The 21,376-nt window shown below is 53.0% G+C and overlaps 1 long non-coding RNA gene across 1 annotated transcript in view; it reads left to right on the plus strand.

The window, feature by feature from the left end:
* The first annotated feature begins 710 nt into the window (after positions 1-710).
* Positions 711-21,376, plus strand: part of LOC140430021 (uncharacterized) — a 49,638-nt gene continuing 28,972 nt past the window's right edge. Inside the window, exon 1 of the long non-coding RNA XR_011949279.1 lies at positions 711-847. This is a non-coding gene — a long non-coding RNA (uncharacterized lncRNA). The remainder of the gene's footprint in view (positions 848-21,376) is intronic.

Consider the following 21,376-nt stretch of genomic DNA (forward strand, 5'->3'; position numbering starts at 1 on the left):
CCATGCATGGGTTCTATTTATCCATTGACATCTTCCGAGCAGGGTTAATGGAATTGGTACAGCTGAATGACCCACTGAATTTGCAAGGCAATGGCCCAAATCTTCCAGTCTCTGGATCATCAGAGCATTGACGTATGGTACAAGGTGGGCATCGGGAACCTGTGGAAGACCTAACACTATGACCTCCCAAGGAATGAACCTGGAAGATTGAACTTCCAACATAGAATCCCCATGCTCCCTGTGGCCCTCCGCAAGCATCACTGACTCAGAGTTAGAGTCACCCAGGAAATATTAGACAGAAAAATCGTAGTCTAACTCCTGGGTAACTATAGAATTGACACCCAATCACTCATACTCCATCTCCCCCTTGACCCACCCCTCCCACAACTAACCTCCTGACCCCTGACTACCCCAGACCCGACCCAACTCGACTACCTTTCCTGACCCAACTACCCTGACCTCCTGAACAACCCCTTGACCCAATCCGACTACCTCTTCTGACTATGATAACCCCTGACCACACAACTCCTCCCCCTGACCTGACCCCACTCCACATTGACCCACCTCACTCAACTGCCACCTTATTAATTAATTTACCCACCTTACTGCCCTACCCATTCACTCATTATTCACATTCACACTGAACATTTAAACTTACCGTAGATAGTGTTGTAAAAAGGTGTGTTTGGTTTCTCCCCTCTTAGACGGTACGCTCCGCCTTTCTGCAGTGGCCAGGCTGGGTAGAAATGCAGAGCTGCGGAGGGCGTAAGGAATTATGGTTGGAGTGGCAATCCGACGCCGATGGCTCCGATCTTCCACAAAGCGGCAAACTTGTTCAAGCTCCCAAGTAAGGCCAGTAATTTATTTTTCTATATTTATTCATGGGATGTGGGCATCTCTAGCAAGATCAACATTTATTGCCCATTCCTAACTGCCATCAAGAATGTGGTGGTGGGTGCCTTCTTGAAGCACTGCCATCTCCCAATCCTCCACTGCAACTTTGGCGAAACAATGTCAAAAACTCCAGAGAAGTTACAAAAATGGGCTGTTCACACTATTTCTCTGGAGTTTCAACTGATTATCTGCCAAGTTATGGCAGGAGAACCGAGAACCTTCACGAGAATTCTTTCAAATTATATCACCGGGGAAGTCCCAAAGCCCTATTCAAGGTGGGGGAGTAAAGTACAGCCCAATGAGTCAACAACATAATATCATCACAAACTATGTGACACAATTCTGTTGCAAAGCCAAAAACAGATATACTGGCACTATCCCTTACAATACATCATTGATAAAGACATCAAAGAAGATGGTTGTCACCCTGTAACATGCGTCACTGCTCTATCTATAGAGATAAGGATTAAATATCTCCTCAACCTTTTTAGCTTTAAGTTGAACAACCTGAGGTTCTCTATTCTCTCCGCATAACTAAAGTCTCTTATTCCTGGCACCATTGAGATAAATCTTCTTTCAAAGACCATGAATATTGGTCACGATATTCCAGCTAAGAACTAATAGGTTGTTTATAAAAGGTTTATGAAGGTCACTGTCATGTTAGGTACACTGGTCTAATACTAGCTACAACTGAATGCAGCTTAGATCAGGAATATACTCCAGACCTTGAAGTTAGTTCAATCAGGTTTATTGAACTAATAGCACAGTTAGCACAGTTCTCTGTGAGTTCGACTCTCTGCTAACTAAAGTGTGGTTACTCTGTCTGACTGAACCAGACTAGCTCTTAGCCACGTGGTGGGGGTGTGAGATTGTAACAACACCCTTGACTGACTCTCTAGATGTTCAACAGTGGAAAGAGGTGGAGTGTGAGTGCCTCGTGTCTTTTATAGTCAGATCCCACCCCTGAGTGTCCTGCCAGCTTATTGGTCATGTCCTGTTCTCTGTGTCCATTAGCTGCTTGTCTGTATATCATTATGTGTGTGTGTGTGTGTGTGTGTGCCTGCATATCATGACATCTCCCTTTTTTTATGTTTGGATGACATATGAAAGCGTATTTACAAGAATAGGCCAATATTAACATATATACATGCAGTGGATGTGAACATATGTACATGTGAAAACAGCTGTCTAATGCTAGAACACAGAACATAGCAAACAGAACAAATGTTCATAAGTCCAGTCTCTGTGGCTTGCGTCTGATCCTGATCGACTGCCGGAGAGGTGGTGGTGGGGACGACAGCGCCTTGATGGCGGGATTGAAGCCTGACTGGTGGCCTGGTGAGTCGAGGTATCAGGAGGTGGCAAAACAACAGAAGGAAACGGAGAAGAATGTGGTTGCGGGCAGGCAACTTTGCGCAGAGCCCGTCTGTTTCACCGCACAACAGAACCATCAGCCAGACGCACAACATACGAGCGGGGGGCAGCCTGTCGAACAACGACCACTGGAGCGGACCAATCTCCATCAGGGATCTTGACCTGAACAGTGTCTGACGGGGATAACACGGGCAAATCGGTGGCATGAGCATCATAGCCCTGTTTTTGCCGGTTTCGGAGTTGCTGCACCTTCTGCAGCACCGGGAGGTGATCCAGGCTGGGCACGTGTATGGCTGGAAGTGTGGTTCGCAGGTCCCTGTTCATCAGGAGTTGAGCCGGCAACATGCCAGTGGACAGTGGGGCCACCCTGTACGCAAGCAGCGCGAGGTGAATGTCAGACACAGAATCCGCGGCTTTGCAGATGAGCTGCTTCACTATGTGCACCCCTTTCTCAACTTTTCCGTTTGACTGCAGATAGTGTGGGCTGGAAGTGACGTGTTTGAACTGATATGACTGGGCAAACAGAGACCATTCATGGCTGCTGAAGCACGGGCCATTGTCACTCATGACAGTGAGTGGGATACCATGCCTGGAGAACGTCTCCTTACAGGCCTTGATGACGGTCCGAGGTGTGAGGTCTGAGAGCTTCACCACTTCAGGGTAATTGGGAAAGTAATCAATGATTAACACGTAATCACGACCATTTGCATGAAAGAGGTCGATGCCAACCTTGGACCACGGAGAGGTTTCGATTTCATGCTGCTGAAGTGTCTCCTTACTCTGCGCTGGCTGGAAGCATTGACAGGTCGCACAGCTAGAGACCACGGGCGTCATTCTCCGACCCCCCGCCGGGTCGGAGAATGGCCGTTGGCCGCCGTGAATCCCGCCCCCGCCCCCGCCGAAGTCTCCGCTCCCGGAGATTGGGCGGGGGCGGGAATCCGGCCGCGCCGGTTGGCGGGACCCCCCGCTGGATTCTCCGGCCCGGATGGGCCGAAGTCCCGCCCAGGAATTGCCTGTCCCGCCGACGTAAATCAAACCTGGTATTTACCGATGGGACCAGGCAGCGTGGGCGGGCTCCGGGGTCCTGGGGGGGGGGGCGCGGGGCGATCTGACCCCGGGGGGTGCCCCCACGGTGGCATGGCCCGCGATCGGGGCCCACCGATCCGCGGGCGGGCCTGTGCCGTGGGGGCACTCTTTCCCTTCCGTCTCCGCTACGGCCTACACCATGGCGGAGGCGGAAGAGACTCTCCCCACTGCGCATGCGCGGGAAACTGACAGTGGCCGCTGACGCTCCCGCGCATGCGCTGGGAAACTGACAGCGGCTGCTGACGCTCCCGCGCATGCGCCGCATTTCCGCGCCAGCTGGCGGGGCAACAAACGCCATTTCCGCCAGCTGGCGGGGCGGAAATCCCTCCGGCGTCGGCCTAGCCCCTCAATGTTGGGGCTAGGCCGCCAAAGATGCGGAGACTTCCGCACCTTTTTGCCGGCGCGATGCCCGTCTTATTGGCGCCGGCTTTGGCGCCAGTCGGCGGGCATCCCGTCGTTGGGGGAGAATTTCGCCCCACGTTCGCGATGTCCTGGCTGATCCCGGGCCAGTAGACAGCCTGCCTCGCTCTGCGTCTGCACTTTTCCACACCCAGGTGGCCCTCATGGATTTGACGGAGCACCAAGCTCTGGAGACTGTGTGGAATTACAATCCGGTCCAGTTTAAGGAGGATACCATCAACCACCATCCTTCACATTGAAAAATTGAAGGCACTGCCATTTTTGCCAGCCATTGGCGAGGTGTTGCATAACACGCTGCAAGGGGGGGTCTTTGGCTGTCTCCTCACGGATACGAATCACCTTCTCATCAGATGCCGGGAGGGTACAAGCACACAGCTGCACCTGTGACTCAACCTGTGACTCAATTTGCCGGATGACGTTCGGTGGTTCACTAGGCACGGTGATGGAGCGGGACAGTGTATCGGCAATGATGAGCTTCTTGCCAGGCGTGTAGACCAGGTCAAAGTCGTACCATCTAAATTTGAGGAGGATGCGCTGCATCCGAGGCGTCATGTCATTAAGGTCCTTGTGGATAATGTGGACCAGGGGCCTGTGATCCGTCTCGACTGTGAATGTTGGCAGGCCGTAGACATAGTCGTGAAACTTGAGAATGCCAGTGAGAAGGCCCAGGCATTCCTTCTCGATGTGTGCATTTTGTGCATACCTTTGTTTGGTGGCTTCATTGCCCTTGATGCGTAGCCAACCGGTGCCCAGGATGAAGTGTCATCGCGTTGCAGCAGGACCGCACCGATGCCATCCTGGCTCGCATCTGTCGAGATTTTCGTTTCCCTGTCTGGGTCGAAAAATGCCAATATGGGTGCAGTGGTGAACTTGGCTTTCAGCTCCAACCACTCTGCCTGATGGGCCGCCTTCCACTCGAAGGCAGTGGACTTCTTCACTAGGTTTCGTAGGGCCATGGTGTGTGAGGCCATGTTTGGGACAAACTTGCCCAGAAAATTGACCATGCCCAGGAAGCGCAATACCGCCTTCTTGTCTTCCGGGACCTTCATGGCTGCGATGTCCTTGACCTTGTCTGTGTCGGGGCGCACCCCTGCTGAGAGATCTGGTCACCTCGGAACTTGAGTGTTGACATGCCAAAGCAACATTTGGACCTGTTCAGCTTCAGGCCATTGGCATGGACACAGCGGAATACCTGCTGGAGACGGGAAACATGCTCCTCAGTGGTCGTGGACCATATGATGACGTCGTCCATGTACACACGAACCCCTTCGATGCCTTCCATCATCTGCTCCATGATGCGATTAAATATCTCCGATGCTGAGACGATGCAGAACGGCATATGGTTATAGCAGTACCTGCCAAACGGTGTGTTGAAGGTGCAGAGCCTTCTGCTGGACTCATCCAGCTGGATTTGCCAGAATCCATGTGACCCAGAGTTGATAGAGACGTTAGGGAGCGGCCAGGACATCCAGAGGGAGATGTCAGTGACACTGCAGCAGGTCCATAGGAGTCCCAGAGGCCTTGGGCACAGGAGATGTCACCGGCAATGCGTAGCTCCGAGGCCAACACTGCTAAGTGGCGACCGCAGTGGAGAGCCTGGTGAACGACGTCGGCAGCATGAATGAAGGTGTCCAAGGCTTGGTGTAGTTGGTCTTGGCTGAGGGCCTCGGCAGACTGTCCGACTCGATGGGGGACGTGAGCCATTAACAGGCTGACCTTGATGAGATGCTGCAGAGCATGTCCCAGTTGCATGTGGGAATTGCCGAGGCGCTGCAGAGCGTGGCCCAATCACTGAGGAGCATCGCCGAGGGCGTCGACACCATGGTGCAGTCATTCGGGAACCGCCAGGACTGGCAGAGCCAGATGGCGCAGGGGCAGCCAGGTTTATAGCAGCTGCCCCTCCATCGACGAGATGAACCCCAGGGTATTATGGGCACTGACTGGGAGGGGCGCTGGGTGGCAATCCAGACCAATCCTACGGAGTGGCGGCAATGGCCACCAGCTCCCCCCAGTTCCACCCCTCTGACGAGGCCGCGTCACAAAGCTAGCACACAGGACAGGGCAGCATGGCTGTGCATGTGCCCCAACAAGTGCGCCATGGTACTCCGGCCCCAGAGTCCCAGAGGATGCCTGCTGGGGCATCGAAGGCCACGGGATGTGATAAGCAGCTGGCTGAGTCCACCTCTGATATGCATCCTGGGGACACATCTAGGCATAACAGTAGAGCAAGGAAGGCTAAGCACATCAAGAATCACTGAGGGCACTGCTGTGGGGGAGGGGGGGGGGTGGAGAGAGAGGGGGTGGAGGGTAAGGAGTGGAGCGCTTGTACAAGGAACTTAGGACTGAATTCGCATTTGCTCGACCCTTGGAAGTGAACAGGGCACACAGGGCGCTTACGAGGAAGCCGCTGAGGAATGCCCGCAGATGGCGATGGCGGTTCGAATGCACTGGTTCCTAGACAAGGAACAGATCTTGAGGTGAGCCAGGCAGACGAGGAGCTGTTTATGGGAATGCAATAAGCTGCACATCTATCATAGAATTTACAATGCAGAAAGAGGCCACTTCCTCCCTTGGAAAGAGCACCCCACTCAAACCCACCCAACTCCAACCCATCTACCAGGACTTCGGTGTGGAACAAAGTGAAATCGGCCCTCTTTAAGAAGGGGTGAAGTTTGGTGTGCTGTACCCAGCACGTCAGTGGGTCACTTATGAGGCCAGGGATTTTACTTTGGATCGCCAGATGAGGCGGTGATCTTTGTTAAGGACAGGGGACTGGCAGGTGATGGAGGACATTAAAATTGGGGGTGAGTAGCTGTGTTCTTGATCTGCTGCTAAATTCCTTTTTTCTTTGGGTTTTGTATGTATTGTTTTATACGAAGATTGGGGCGGTTGCTCAGTTTTGTATGCAGGTTAACTTTGTTCTTAATGGGGGATGGTGGATGGAATTTTCTGCTTTGGGTTTGTTGGGAATTGTAATATTTGCATATGTGTGTTCGAGTGGAGGGGGGGAGAGATCAGTGGGGGGTAGGATGTTTGGTGCCATGGGTGGGGGCTACCAGGCCAGCTGGGCGGGGTAGCTCACGGAAGCGGAGTGGGGGGTGATCAGGTGATAAGTTTGTTGAGGGGGGTTGGGATTGTTATTTTGTTATGGGGGGGGGGGAGGGGGAGGGAGGGGGGGCATTGATCTGCTGACAGGGGAGGGACTGGCACTTGGAGATAGATTGGGGGTTGGTGATGGTTGGCGTCCGAGGGCAGGCCTGAAAATGCGCGGGACGCCGGCTGGAGGCTGGCCAAAGAAAGGTTAAGGTTGATCGGCAGTGGGGGGCGGTGCCAGGTGCCCCCCTGACCAGGCTGATCATGTGGCATGTGAGAGGGTTGAATGGGCTGGTCAAGAGCGTGAGGCACGATCAATTGGACAAAGACGATAGTTGAATCCAACCGAGGCTTTATTGCTATCAGATGTGGCCTCCCACAGCAGCTGGTGAAATGGCTGCTGGCTGGAGGACACGCATATTTATACAGGCAGGAACTACCGGCGAACCTGTAGTACAGGTCCTACCATACATCACCTAATACAGGTGCAACAGTGGTTTACCACATTCACCCCCTGTTTAAAAATTGAGTCCAGCGGGGGTGGTGGATAACTAAATACAACAATGAGTTAATATTTACAGGATTTGAGCAAACAAATGTCCTTTGATGTCCGGTGGACTGGTCAGAGGCTTAGCCAGTCTGGGGCCTTGATGTTCCTCTGGGTGCGACGCAGTGGTGTCGGCGATGTTGGTGCTGATCTGGTCGATGGTGACTCTGGGAGCGTGCCAAAATCCTCTTCATCGTTGGGCGTGGGCAGGGGGGGGACGGATGGTCCTGGGCGGGGGTGCTGTTGGGAGCGACAGGAGAGCAGACGGTGGCGCCCGGGGATGAGGGGGTGTGGGGGTGGAACCTGCTGGTGCCAGGTCCCGGAGGGAGACAGTATCCTCGCCACCGTCGGGGACCGCCACGTAGGCGTACTGGGGGTTTACGTGGAGCAAGTGCACCCTCTCCACCAACGGGTCCGCCTTGTGGAGTCGGACGTGCTTACGGAGAAGCACGGTTCCCGGAGCTGTGAGCCAAGTCGGGAGCGACACCCCGGATGTGGACTTCCTGGGGAAGGCAAAAAGACGTTCATGGGGTGTATTTTTCATGGCAGTGCAGAGTAATGAGCGAATGGAGTGGAGTGCATCAGGGAGGACCTCCTGCCAGTGGGAGGCCGGGAGGTTTCTGGACCGTAGGGCCAGCTGGACGGCCCTCCATACCGTCCCATTCTCCCTTTCTACCTGTCTGTTTCCCCGGGGGTTATAGCTTGTCGTTCTGCTGGAGGCGATACCCCTGCAGAGCAGGAACTGACGCAGCTCATCACTCATGAATGAGGATCCCCTGTCACTGTGGATGTAGGCGGGGAAACCAAACAGAGTGAAGATTGTGTTGAGGGCTTTAATGACGGTGGCTGATGTCATGTCGTGGCACGGGATGGCAAAGGGGAATCTGGAGTATTCGTCGATCACACTGAGAAAATATGTGTGACGGTCGGTGGAGGGGAGGGGGCCTTTGAAGTCCACGCTGAGGCGTTCAAAGGGGCGGGAGGCCTTCACCAGGCGCGCGCGGTCCGGCCGATAGAAGTGTGGCTTGCACTCCGCACAGACCTGGCAGTCCCTGGTGATTGTCCTTATTTCCTCGACGGAGTAGGGCAGATTTTGTGCCTTAATGAAGTGGTACAACCGTGTGATTCCTGGGTGACAAAGGCTGTCGTGCAGGGCCCGCAGTCGGTCTACCTGTGCGCTGGCACATGTACCTCGTGACAGGGCGTCTGGAGGTTCGTTGAGTTTGCCGGGGCGATACATAATCTCGTAATTATAGGTGGAGAGCTCGATTCTCCACTGCAATATTTTATCATTTTTGATCTTGCCCCGATGTGTGTTGTTGAACATGAAGGCTACCGACCGTTGGTCAGTGAGGAGAGTGAATCTCCTGCCGGCCAGGTAATGCCTCCAATGCCGCACAGCTTCAACGATAGCTTGGGCCTCATTTTTGACGGATGAGTGCCGGATTTCTGAGGCATGAAGGGTGCGAGAGAAGAATGCCACGGGCCTGCCTGCCTGATTGAGGGTGGCAGCAAGGGCGACGTCTGATGCGTCACTTTCTACTTGGAAGGGCAGTATCTCATCTACAGCGTGCATTGTGGCCTTGGCAATATCAGCTCTGATCCGAGCGAAGGCCTGTTGGGCTTCGGCCGTCAGGGGAAACTGGGTGGACTGTATGAGTGGGTGGGACTTGTCCGCATAGTTTGGGACCCACTGAGCGTAGTACGAAAAGAACCCCAGGCAATGTTTGAGGGACTTGGGGCAGTGGGGGAGGGGGAGCTCCATGAGGGGGCGCATGCGGTCGGGATCGGGCCCCAGAACTCCGTTCTTGACCACATAGCCGAGGATGGCTAAGCGGTTTGTGCTGTTGCTAACTTTTGGTTGGTTCAATTGGCTCTGTTTTATAACCTTTGCTCTCGAGTCGCCAGGTATCTTTATGATACCGCCACGAGGTTCAAGTTCAAGTAATGATCAATAACTCAATGCACCAATTAGTAAGATTCAAATCAAAGCACATTTATTATACACAGTAATCGCTACTCATGCATAAATTCTATTTCTAAGCTACTTCTACAACTAAGAGGCCTATACTTAGCTTCGGACTGGCCCACCAAGTCAGGGGAACAAATGGCCTTTCGTTCGAGTTCTGAGTCTGCGGGATTCGAAGTTGGCACGGACTGGTAGCTAGGAGCGCCTATCTCGTAGCGAGCGTTGACTTAAGACTTAAGGGCTCTTGGCGGCAGCTGAACCGGTCACTGTCAAGGGTTGGTTCGCGTTGCTGAGTGACCCGGTCAAGAAGGACGATTTGAACTTGGGGGCTTAACTTTATAGTCCCCAAGGGCTTCCCGCCTTTCGGGGCGGACCCTGTACCTGGTTCCAAGTGATTGGACTTCGTTCCAATCGCTTGGTTCGATTTCTCCAATACTGGAGCGGTTCCCTGATCGATGGGCGGTCTTGAGGTGTCCGTTAACCTCTTTTGTGTTGGTTCCTGCTGGCGCCGAGGAGTCTGGCTTGGCCTTGTTTATCCCAAATGTTTCGATTATTCCCAGGGATCACTCATTAGTATGTAGATGGCTGCTACATTATTATGCAGATGGCTGCTTGTATCGATGCTGTCTGGGCTTTTGCAGAGTTTAATACACAATAAACTTGCACCTGCTAGTTTCTGCCTCTGTTGCCTGAATTTCCCTTCAGCCTTTGCTGATCTCCATTTTACGTCGGGAGTTGGCCAACCCGTAGTTGGCTACAGTGCTGAACACGCACTTCTCCTTGTTGTAAGTGAGGTTTAGGAGAGTAGCGGTGTGGAGAAATTTAGCAAGGTTGGCGTCGTGGTCCTGCTGATCATGGCCGCAGATGGTGACGTTGTCTAGGTACGGAAAGGTGGCCCGCAACCCGTACCGGTCGACCATTCGGTCTATCTCCCTTTGGAAGACCGAGACCCCGTTTGTGATGCCGAATAGAACACTAAGGAAGTGGTATAGGTGGCCATCTGCCTTGAAGGCGGTGTATGGACAGTCCGATTTACGAATGGGGAGCTGATGGTCGGCGGATTTCAGGTCTACCGTTGAGAAGACCCGGTATTGCGCAATCTGGTTACCCATGTCAGATATGCGTGGGAGGGGGTACGCGTCGAGCTGCGTGTACCGGTTGATGGTCTGGCTGTAGTCCATGACCATTCGGTGTTTCTCCCCAATTTTAACTACGACCACGTGAGCTCTCCAGGGGTTGTTGCTGTACTCAATGATGCCTTCCCGAAGCAGCCGCTGAATTCTACGCCCTGGACTGTGAGCGTGACTGTACAGTATCCCCGGATTGCTATGCAATGGGATCCGGAGGCCAGGGAGATTTTTTGGTTGGCGGGGTGTATCGTGAGGGAGCAGCGCCTTACCGTATCCGGGTGTATGAAGCCTTCGGTGCTCCCGGAGTCCAGCAGGCAGGAGGTTACATGTCCGTCGACTTTCATGCTGGTGGATGCGTTGGTCAGGTTACGCGGCCGAGACTGGTCGATTGACATGGAGGCGAGTCTTGGTTGGTCGTCGGGTAATGGGGCGGCTGGTGAGCCCGGGTCCTGGAACGCTGGTGGTGCCCATGTGCTGAGGGGTAGAAAAGATGGCGGCACCCGAAGATCTTGAGGGTTACAAAATGGCCGCACCCATGGAACGCACGTTGCGGGGGTGGAACAAGATGACGGCGCCCATGGAACGCACGTGTTGCACGGAGGGGAAGATGGCGGCGCCCACTGGCCGCACATGGTCTGGGGGGGGATGGCGGCGCCCATTGTCCGTGACCGAGGGGGGTGGGGGTGATAGCAGCTACTGCGCGGGACTGGCACACCGCAATGAAATGGCCCATCTTCCCGCAGGCTTTACAAAGGGCAGCGCGGGCCGGGCAGTGTTGGCGGGGGTGCCTCTGTTGACCGCAAAAATAGCATCGGGGGCCCCCGGGGTTCACTGGCTGGCGTGCAGCGCAGGTGTATTGGGTGGTCAGCGCCCCCGCTGGAGCGGCTGTCTGTGGGGTCCACGAAGCGTAGGAGGGTTGGGCCGCGCGGCTGGGGTTGTAGGACTGGACGTTGCGCAGGGTGACCGTCATGGAGAGCGCTAGCATTTTATTCTCTGCAAGGTCGCGCTAGGCCCCTTCTAGGAGCCGCTGGCGTATGAGGTCTGACCCAATTCCAGTCATAAAAGCGTCCCGCATAAGGAGGTCTGAGTGTTCCGTGGCCATAACAGCCTGACAGTCACAGTCCCGGACTTGTGGGATTAGGGCCCGCCAGAAGTTTTCTATGGACTCACCAGGGAGTTGAGAGCGAGAGGTGAGTGCGTGCCTGGCGAAGAGCATGTTCGTTTTCTGTACGTAGTTGTCCTTGAGTAGAGTCATGGCTTCGGCGTAGTTCAGCGCGTCCTGGATTAACGGAAAGACTTTGGAGCTCAACCTGGAATATAAAATCTGAATCTTCTGAGCCTCCAGAACAGGGGTTGGTGCCGCGTTGACATACGCTTTGAAGAAAGCTAGCCAGTGCTGGAAGTCCTTTCTGGCGTCGCTAGAGTAAGGATCCAGCTGCAGGCGATTCGGTTTGATACGGAGGTCCATCCTTAGAAACTGATAGCAATAAACTGAGGCACGATCAATTGGACAAAGACGATAGTTGAATCCAACTGAGGCTTTATTGCAATCAGATGTGTGGCCTCCCACATCAGCTGGCGAAATGGCTGCTGGCTGGAGGACACGCATATTTATACAGGCAGGGACTACCGGCGAACCTGTAGTACAGGTCCTACCGTACATCACCTAATACAGGTGCAACAGTAGTTTACCACAGAGCGCTTGCATGTTTGCGCATCTGAGGAGCTTAAAGGCCGACGTGGCAATGCTCCAGTAGACACACCTGAGGGTGGTTGATCAGACTAGGCTGAGGAAGGTGTGGGTTGGGCAGGTATTTCATTCGTGGCTAGACTCTAAAACTAGAGGGGTAGCGATTTTGATCAATAAGCGGATGTCATTTGAGGTAGGGAGCATAGTGGCAGGCTCAGGGGGTAGATACGTTATGGTGAGTAGAAAGTTGGAGTGGATGCTGGTGGTATTAGTGAATATCTATGCACCAAACTTGGACGACACGGAGTTTATGAGGCGGGTGTTGGGGACGATCCCGGACCTGGACTTGCATAGGCTGATCATGGGGGACTTTAATACGGCTATAGATCCGAGGTTGGATCGGTCGAGTTTGACGACAGGGAGCGTGCCAGCTGCGGCAAAGGAACTAAAGGGGTTTATGGAACAGATGCGAGAGTAGATCCGTAGAGGTTTGGACGGCCAAGATCGAAGGAGTTTTCTTTTTTCTCCCACGTGCACAAAGTGTACTCCTGGATCGACTTTTTCGTTTTGGTCAGGGCTTTCCTGGCGGGGGTGGTAGATGCCGAGTATTCGGCGATTGTTGTGTCGGACTATGCCCCACACTGGGTGGATTTACGGGTGAGCAAGGAGAGGGGTCAGTGCCCACAATGGAGATTGTATGTTGGACTGTTAGTGGATGAGGAGGTGTGTGGGTGGGTGAGGGAGGCCATCCAGAATTATGTGGAGATAAATGACACAGAGGAGTTTTCGGCAGCAACGATAAGGGAGGCACTGAAGGCGGTAGTTAGTGGGGAGCTGATTTTGGTACGGACTCATAGGGAGAAAGTGGAGCAGGCAGAGATGGATAGGCTGGTTAGGGAGATTCTCCAGGTGGACAGAAGGTACTCGGAAGTCTCATAGGCGGGGTTGTTGAAGGAGCGGCAGAAGCTGCCGATGGAGTTTGGTCTGATATCCACTGGGAAGGCAATGGGGCAGTTGATTAAGGCACGAGGGGCAGTTTTTGAATATGGGGAGAAGGCCAGTAGGATGTCAGCACACCAGCTCAGGAAACAGGAGGTGGCCCTGGAGATAGGAAGAGTGAAGGATAGAGGGGGGAACACGATCTTGGACCCAGCGGGGGTGAACGGGGGGTTCAAGGAATTTTACAGTCAGCTGCATGAGTCGGAGCTCCCAGCTGGGGTGGAGGGGATGAGGCAATTCTTGGAAGGTCTGGAGTTTTCGAAGGTAGAGGAAGGGTTGGTGGTGGGGTTGGGAGACTCGATCGGGATTATTGAAGTAGTGGAGGAATTGGAGGCCATGCAGTCGGGCAAGGCCCTGGGGCCGGATGTGTACCCAGTGGAATTCTATAAGGCGTTTTCTGGGGTGCTGGGTCCGTTGATGGTGAGAGTATTTAATGAGGTAAGGGAGCGAGGTGTTCTTCCCCCAACAATGTTGAAGGCTTCGATCTCATTGATTTTGAAGCGGGAGAAGGACCCAGAACAATGCGGGTCATGCAGACCAATCTCCCTACTAAATGTAGGCGCCAAATTGCTGGCCAAGATTTTAGCATCAAGGATAGAGGATTGTGTTCCGGGGGTGATGGGGGACCAGACGGGATTTGCCAAAGATAGGCAGTTAACGATCAACGTTAGAAGGCTCTTAAATGTCATCATGATGCACTCCGAGAGGAGGGATGTGGAGGTGGTGGTCGCTATGGACGCGGAACAGGCCTTCGACCGGGTGGAGTGGAAGTATTTAGTACTTGTGGGAGCTCTTGGGGTGGTTTGTGTTTGGGCAGGGCTTTGTAGACTGGGTCCGGTGGCTGTACCAGGTACCAGTGGTGAGTGTGCGGACAAAGCAAATGAGCTCGGACTATTTTAGACTGAGCCGGGGGATGAGCCAGGGATGTCCACTCTCCCCACTGTTGTTTGCCTTGGCTACAGAGCCATTGGCGATGGCGCTGAGAGCGTCAAAGGACTGGAAGGGGCTAGTCTGGGGGGGAGAGGCAAGTGGAGCACAGCGTCTCATTGTATGCAGGCGACCTACTCCTGTATATTTCTGACCTGTTAGGGGGGGATGGGAGAGGTTATGCAGATCTTAGGGGAATTTGGCCAGTTCTCAGGTATAAATTGAACATGGGTAAGAGTGAGGTTTTGTGATCCAGGCAAGGGGGCAGGAGAGGAGGCTGGGGTGTTGCCGTTAAAAGTGGTGGGAGGGATTTTGGATACTTGGGAATTCAGGTGGCTCGGGGATGGGAGCAGTTACATAAATTAAATCTGGCCCACTTAGTTGAGCAAATGAAGGAGGACTTTCGGAGGTGGGCCATGCTCCCGTTGTCACTGGCGGGGAGGGTGGGACAGCTCCCGTTGTCACTGGCGGGGAGGGTAAAGACCGTAAAGATGACGGTTCTCCAGAGATTTTTGTTTGTTTTCCAGTGTCTCCCTATTTTTATCCCAAAGGCCTTTTTTAAGCAGGTTGATGTGGTGATCTCTGGGTTTGTATGGACAGGTAAAACCCCGCGAGTAAGAAAGTGCTGTTGGAGCGGAGCTGGGTGATGTGTGGGGTACTCTGGATCTGTGGAGACTGGGTTTACCTTAGCAGTAACATAGACAGGCTACCAACACTTGTAATAGTACAACTCTATTTTATTAAGCTAGAAACTGTTGAACATACTTGCACTGTGGGTTAACACGATGTTAGATTAAACTAAAGACCTATGCCTGTCCTAACCAGTCTATGCACTCAGCACATGGTGACGATCTGTGCTGTAAGCTGTAAGCTCTGTCCTAAGAGGTTGCATCCTGAATGAGCGGGAACTCTGATGCCCTCTGTCTATATAGTGCGTGTGCTCTAACTGATGGATTGGCTGCGGTGTTGTGTGTGTTGATTGGTCTTGCTATGTGTCCATCAGTGTGTGTGTCTGCATCATGATATACTGGTGTATATTATGACATCCCCCCTTTATAAAAAAAATCTATGTTTGTGGCAATAAATAATGTGTGGTGATAATGTTCCGAATGGCTGCCAGGCTAGCTGGGCGGGCTAGTTCACGGAAGCGCAGTGGAGGGTGGGCTGAAGATCTGTGGGGGGGCGGGGTTGGAGGGGGGGTGGCGGGAGCGGGTGGGGGCAGGGACAGTACTGCTGACGGGGAGGGGACTTTCAAAGCGGAGGAGGAGGAGGGTTGATGGCGGTAGTTGCCCGAGGGCGGGCCAGGGGAGATGCGGGACATGGGCCGCAGGCTGGCCTAGGAGAGGTTATGGCTGATCGGCAGGGGAGGGGGGCGGGGTGCCCCCCCGACCAGGCTGGTCACGTGGAACGTTCGGGGACTCAATGGGCCGGTCAAAAGGGCCTGTGTGTTCGCACACTTGATGCAACTGATAACGGACGTGGCTTTGTTGCAGGAGACACATCTGAGGGTGGGGGACCAGATTCAGCTAAGGAAGGGATGGGCTGGGTAAGTGTTCCATTCGGGGTTGGACTTTAAAACGAGGGGGTGACGATCTTGGTTAATAAGCGGGTGGCGTTCAAGGTGAGGAATATAAAGACAGACCCGGGGGTAGATATGTTATGGTTAGTGGGAAACTGGAGGGAATGGTCCGGTGTTGGTGAATATATATGCGCCAACTCGGATAACGTGAAATTTATGAGACGGGTGCTGGGGAAGATCCCAGACCGAGATTCGCAGCGACTGATTATGGGGGAGATTTCAATACGGTTCTTGATCCGAGGCTGGACCGGTCAAGTTCCAGGTCTGGGAAAGTATCAGCAATGGCTAAGAAGCTCCAGGGGTCCATGGAGCACATGGGGGGGGGGGTCAATCCGTGGAGATTTGGGTGGCTGAGGAGTAAGGAATATTCGTTCTATTCCCATGTGCATAAGGTGTATTCCCGGATAGACTGTTTTGTGATGGACAAAACGCTGCTGGCTGAGGTGGTGGATGCTGAATATTCAGCAATAGTGGGGTCAGGCCACGGCCCGCACTGGGTGGATTTGCAAGTTAGTAAAGGAAGGGCCCAGCGGTCGGAATGGAGGGTGGAGGAGGAGGTGTGTGAGCGGGTGAGGGAGGCCATTCGGGGATACATTAGGGGCAGCATGGTAGCACAGTGGTTAGCATTGTGTCTTCACAGCTCCAGGGTCCCAGGTTCGATTCCCGGCTGGGGGCGCTGTCTGTGCGGAGTCTGCACATCCTCCCCGTGTGTGCGTGGGTTTCCTCCGGGTGCTCCGGTTTCCTCCCACACTCCAAAGACGTGCAGGTTAGGTGGATTGGACATTATAAATTGCCCTTAGTGGTAAAAAAAGTTAGGAGGGGTTATTGGGTTACGGGGATAGGGTGGAAGTGAGGGCTTAAAGTGAGTTGGTGCAGACGTGATGGGCTGAATGGCCTCCTTCTGCACTGTATGTTCTGTTAACAGAAATGATACGGGTAAGGTGTCGCCGGGGGTGGTTTGGGAGGCAGTGAAGGTGGTTATTGGGGGGGGGGGGAATTCATTTTAATTTGGGCCCATAAGGAGAAGGCTCAGTGGGCAGAGTTAGACAGGCTGGGAGTCAAGCTTTTGCAGCAAACAGGAGGTATGCAGAGACTCCGGAAGACGGGCTTTTGAAAGAGCGTCAGAGACTGCAGCTAGAATTTGGGCTCCTGTCCACAGGTTAGGCGGTGGGACAGCTGAGGAGGGTAAGTGGGGGGCGAGGGGGTGGGGGGTGGGGGGGGGGGGGGGGGGGGGCTGTCTGTGAATACGGCGAGAAAGCTAGTAGGAGGCTGGCTCATCATCTGAGGAAACCTGAGGCGGCGTGAGAGATAGGGAAAGTGAGGGACATGGGGGGGGGGGGGGGGGGGGGGGGCGCGGGGGGGGGGAGGTAGTTATGGACCCGGCGGGGTTGAATGATGTGTTTCGGGCGTTTGTATAAATCGGAACCCTCAGCCGGGGAGGAGGGGATGAAACGATTTTTGGGGGGGGGGGTGGAGTTCCCGAGGATAGATGAGGAGATGGTGGAGGATCCGGGAGTCCCAATTGGGCTCGGGGAGGTTATAGACGGGTTGGGGGCGATGCAATTGGTTAAAGCCAAGGGACCTGTCGGCTACCCAGTGGAGTTCTATAAGAAGTTTTCAGGGCTGTTGGGGCCACTTTTGGTAAAGGCTTTCAATGAGTCCAAGGAGCTGGGAGTGCTCCCCCCAACGTTATCACAGGCATCGATTTCCCTTATCTTGAAACGGGATAAAGATCCGGATAGCTGTGGGTCAAAGGCCAATCTCCCTGCTAAATGTGGAAGCAAAGTTGCTGGCAAACATCTTGGCCACACGCATAGAGGATTGTGTTCGGGGGGGGTAATAGGGGAGGACCAGAGGGGATTTGTTAAGGGACGACACCTGACGTTCAACATTAGGCGGCTCCTCAATGTAATAATGGTGCCTGCGGAGGGGCGCGAGGTCGAGGTGCTGGTAGCCATGGACACAGAAAAGGCCTTAATCGGATTGAGTGGAAATATCTGTGGGAGGTCCTGGGAAGGTTTGGGTTCGGGCAGGGATTTGTGGATTGGGTCCGGTTGCTATATCCGGCACCGGTGGCAAATGTAAGAACTAACCGGGTGCAATCGGAATTTTTTAGCCTGTGCCAGGGGACGGGTCAGGGATGTCCACTCTCCCCACTGCTCTTTGGCCTGGCCACAGAGCCGTTGGCAATGGCGCTGTGAACATCGAACAGAACTCAGGAGAGGTTATGATAGTCCCCATCCCACAAAATATGACACAGTGTATGGAAAGGCTCAGTAAACCAAGGTCCACCACACTAAGAAAACAAAAAGGGATGGTCAATAGAGAATTAAAGGTGCTATATTTAAATACGCGCAGTGTACGGAACAAGGTAGATGAGCTTGTGGCCCAGAATGTGACTGGCAGGTATGATGTGGTAGGCATCACAGAGACATGGTTGCAGGGGGTTCAGGACTGGCATTTAAACATCCAGGGATTCACAACCTATCGAAAAGACAGAGAGGTGGGCAGAGGGGGCGGGGTGGCCTTGTTAATTAGGAATGAAATCAATAGCACTAAACGACATAGGGTCAGATGATGTGGAGTCTGTGTGGGTAGAGTTGAGGAACCACAAAGGCAAAAAAACCATAATGGGAGTTATGTACAGGCCTCCTAACAGTGTTCAGTACCGGGGGCACAAAATGCACCACGAAACAGAAAGTGCATGTCAGAAAGGCAAGGTCACAGTGATCATGGGGGACTTCAATATGCAGGTGGACTGGGTAAATAATGCTGCCAGTGGACCCAAGGAAAGGGAATTCATTGAATGTTCACAGGAGGGCTTTTTGGAACAGCTTGTGATGGAGCCCACGAGGGAACAGGCCATTCTGGACTTAGTGTTATGTAATGAGCCAGACTTGATTAAAGATCTTAAAATAAGGGAACACTTAGGAGGCAGTGATCATAATATGGTAGAATTCAATCTCCAATTTGAAAGAAAGTAGAATCAGATGTAAAGGTGTTACAGTTAAATAAAGGTAACTACAGGGGCATGAGGGAGGAACTGATGAAAATCGACTGGGAGCAGAGCCTAGTGGGAAAGACAGTAGAACAGCAATGGCAGGAGTTTCTGGGAGTAATTGAGGACACAGTACAGAGGTTCATCCCAAAGAAAAGAAAGGTTATCAGAGGGGGGGTTAGGCAGCCATGGCTGACAAAGGAAGTTAGGGAATGCATCAAAGCAAAAGAGAAAGCCTACAATGTGGCAAAGAGTAGTGGGAAGTCAGAAGATTGGGAAGGCTACAAAAACAAACAGAGGATAACAAAGAGAGAAATAAGGAAAGAGAGGATCAAATATGAAGGTAGGCTAGCCAGTAACATTAGGAATGATAGTAAAAGTTTCTTTAAATACATTAAAAACAAACGGGAGGCAAAAGTAGACATTGGGCCGCTCCAAAATGACGCTGGTAATCTAGTGATGGGAGACAAGGAAATAGCTGAGGAACTAAATAAGTACTTTGCGTCAGTCTTCACAGTAGAAGACATGAGTAATATCCCAACAATTCAGGAGAGTCAGGGGGCAGAGTTGAATATGGTAGCCATCACAAAGGAGAAAGTGCTAGAGAAACTAAGCGGTCTAAAAATTGATAAATCTCCGGGCCCAGATGGGCTACATCCTAGAGTTCTAAAGGAGATAGCTGAAGAAATAGTGGAGGCGTTAGTTATGATCTTTCAAAAGTCACTGGAGTCAGGGAAAGTCCCAGAGGATTGGAAAATCGCTGTTGTAACCCCCTGTTCAAGAAGGGAACAAGGAAAAAGATGGAAAATTATAGGCCAATTAGCCTAACCTCGGTTGTTGGCAAGATTCTAGAATCCATTGTTAAGGATGAGATTTCTAAATTCTTGGAAGTGCAGGGTCAGATTAGGACAAGTCAGCATGGATTTAGTAAGGGGAGGTCGTGCCTGACAAACCTGTTAGAGTTCTTTGAAGAGATAACAAATAGGTTAGACCAAGGAGAGCCAATGGATGTTATCTATCTTGACTTCCAAAAGGCCTTTGATAAGGTGCCTCACGGGAGACTGCTGAGTAAAATAAGGGCCCATGGTATTCGAGGCAAGGTACTAACATGGATTGACAATTGGCTGTCAGGCAGAAGGCAGAGAGTTGGGATAAAAGGTTCTTTTTCGGAATGGCAACCGGTGACGAGTGGTGTCCCGCAGGGTTCAGTGTTGGGGCCACAGCTGTTCTCTTTATATATTAACGATCTAGATGGCGGGACTGGGGGCATTCTGCCTAAGTTTGCCGATGATACAAAGATAGGTGGAGGGGCAGGTAGTATGGAGGAGGTGGGGAGAAAAAAAAAAAGATAATGTTCCGAACTACGTGTGGAGTGTGAAGACATATTTACAGGACTATGTACATGAGAACTAAGCTATTTACATGGGAAGGTGCCTGGTGCAGAGAAGCAGTATGCAACAAGAATAACGAGATCAACACTATATACAGACCAGGGAAACGATCAAACAAAGCAACAAAACAATTCAGAGAGTCCATAAATTCGGAAAGTTCATAAATTTAGTCTCTGAGGTGGGCGACAAATTCTGGTTGACCGCCTCAAGGGTGGGTCGAGAGCCGCCGGTTCAGGAGCGGGCAGGACTGCGTCAAGGTCATGGGGAGGCAGAGTGACAGGGCGCTCTGCATAGTCCGTGGCAGGGTCAGTAGGAGGGCGAGGCGACACTGGAGGATCACATGGCGAGTGTGAAACAAGACGAAGGGTGCGTCGATTGTGGCGCACAATAGAGCCATCCGGTAGACGAACCAGGAACGAACGGGGTCCACCTGCCGAAGGACAACAGCGGTTGCAGACCAGCCACCATCCGGAAGATGGACGTGGACATTGTCATCTGGAGCCAGAGCAGGGAGATCAGCTGCATGGGAGTCATGAGCCGCCTTGTGCTGTGCACGAGAACGTGTCGAGGTCTGGGACATGGATGGACGGCACCGTCGTCCTCAGGGTGCGATTCATGAGTAATTGGGCTGGCGACCGGCCAGTGGACAGTGGAGTGGAGCGATAGGCCAGCAAGGCAAGGTAGAAATCAGACCCAACATCGGCCGCATTGCATAGGAGCCGTTTGACAATATGTACTCCCTTCTCTGCTTTGCCGTTGGATTGGGGGTACAGGGGACTGGATGTCACATGGGCAAAATTGTACTGCCTGGCAAAGTTGGACCATTCTTGGCTGGCGAAGCAGGGGCCATTGTCTGACATAACCGTGAGCGGGATGCCGTGTCAAGCAAAGGTTTCTTTACATGCACGAATGACTGCCGACGAGGTGAGGTCGTGCAACCCTATCACCTCCGGGTAATTTGAAAAGTAGTCCACGATCAGGCCATAGTCTCTACCCAGCGTGTGGAACAGGTCGATGCCCACCTTGGTCCATGGTGACGGGACCAACTCATGGGGCTGCAGGGTCTCATGTGGTTGGACCGGCTGGAAGCTCTGACAAGTGGGGCAGTTGAGCACTGTGTTGGCTATGTCTTCATTAATGCCGGGCCAGTACACTGCCTCTCGGGCACGTCGGCGGCACTTTTCCATGCCAAAGTGGCCCTCCTGTAGCTGTTCCAGGACGAGCTAGCGCATGCTATGCGGGATGACAATGCGGTCCAGTTTTAGAAGAACCCCGTCTA

This window comes from Scyliorhinus torazame, chromosome 9 (genome assembly GCF_047496885.1).
Source record: "Scyliorhinus torazame isolate Kashiwa2021f chromosome 9, sScyTor2.1, whole genome shotgun sequence".
NCBI classification, from domain to species: Eukaryota; Metazoa; Chordata; class Chondrichthyes; order Carcharhiniformes; family Scyliorhinidae; genus Scyliorhinus; species Scyliorhinus torazame.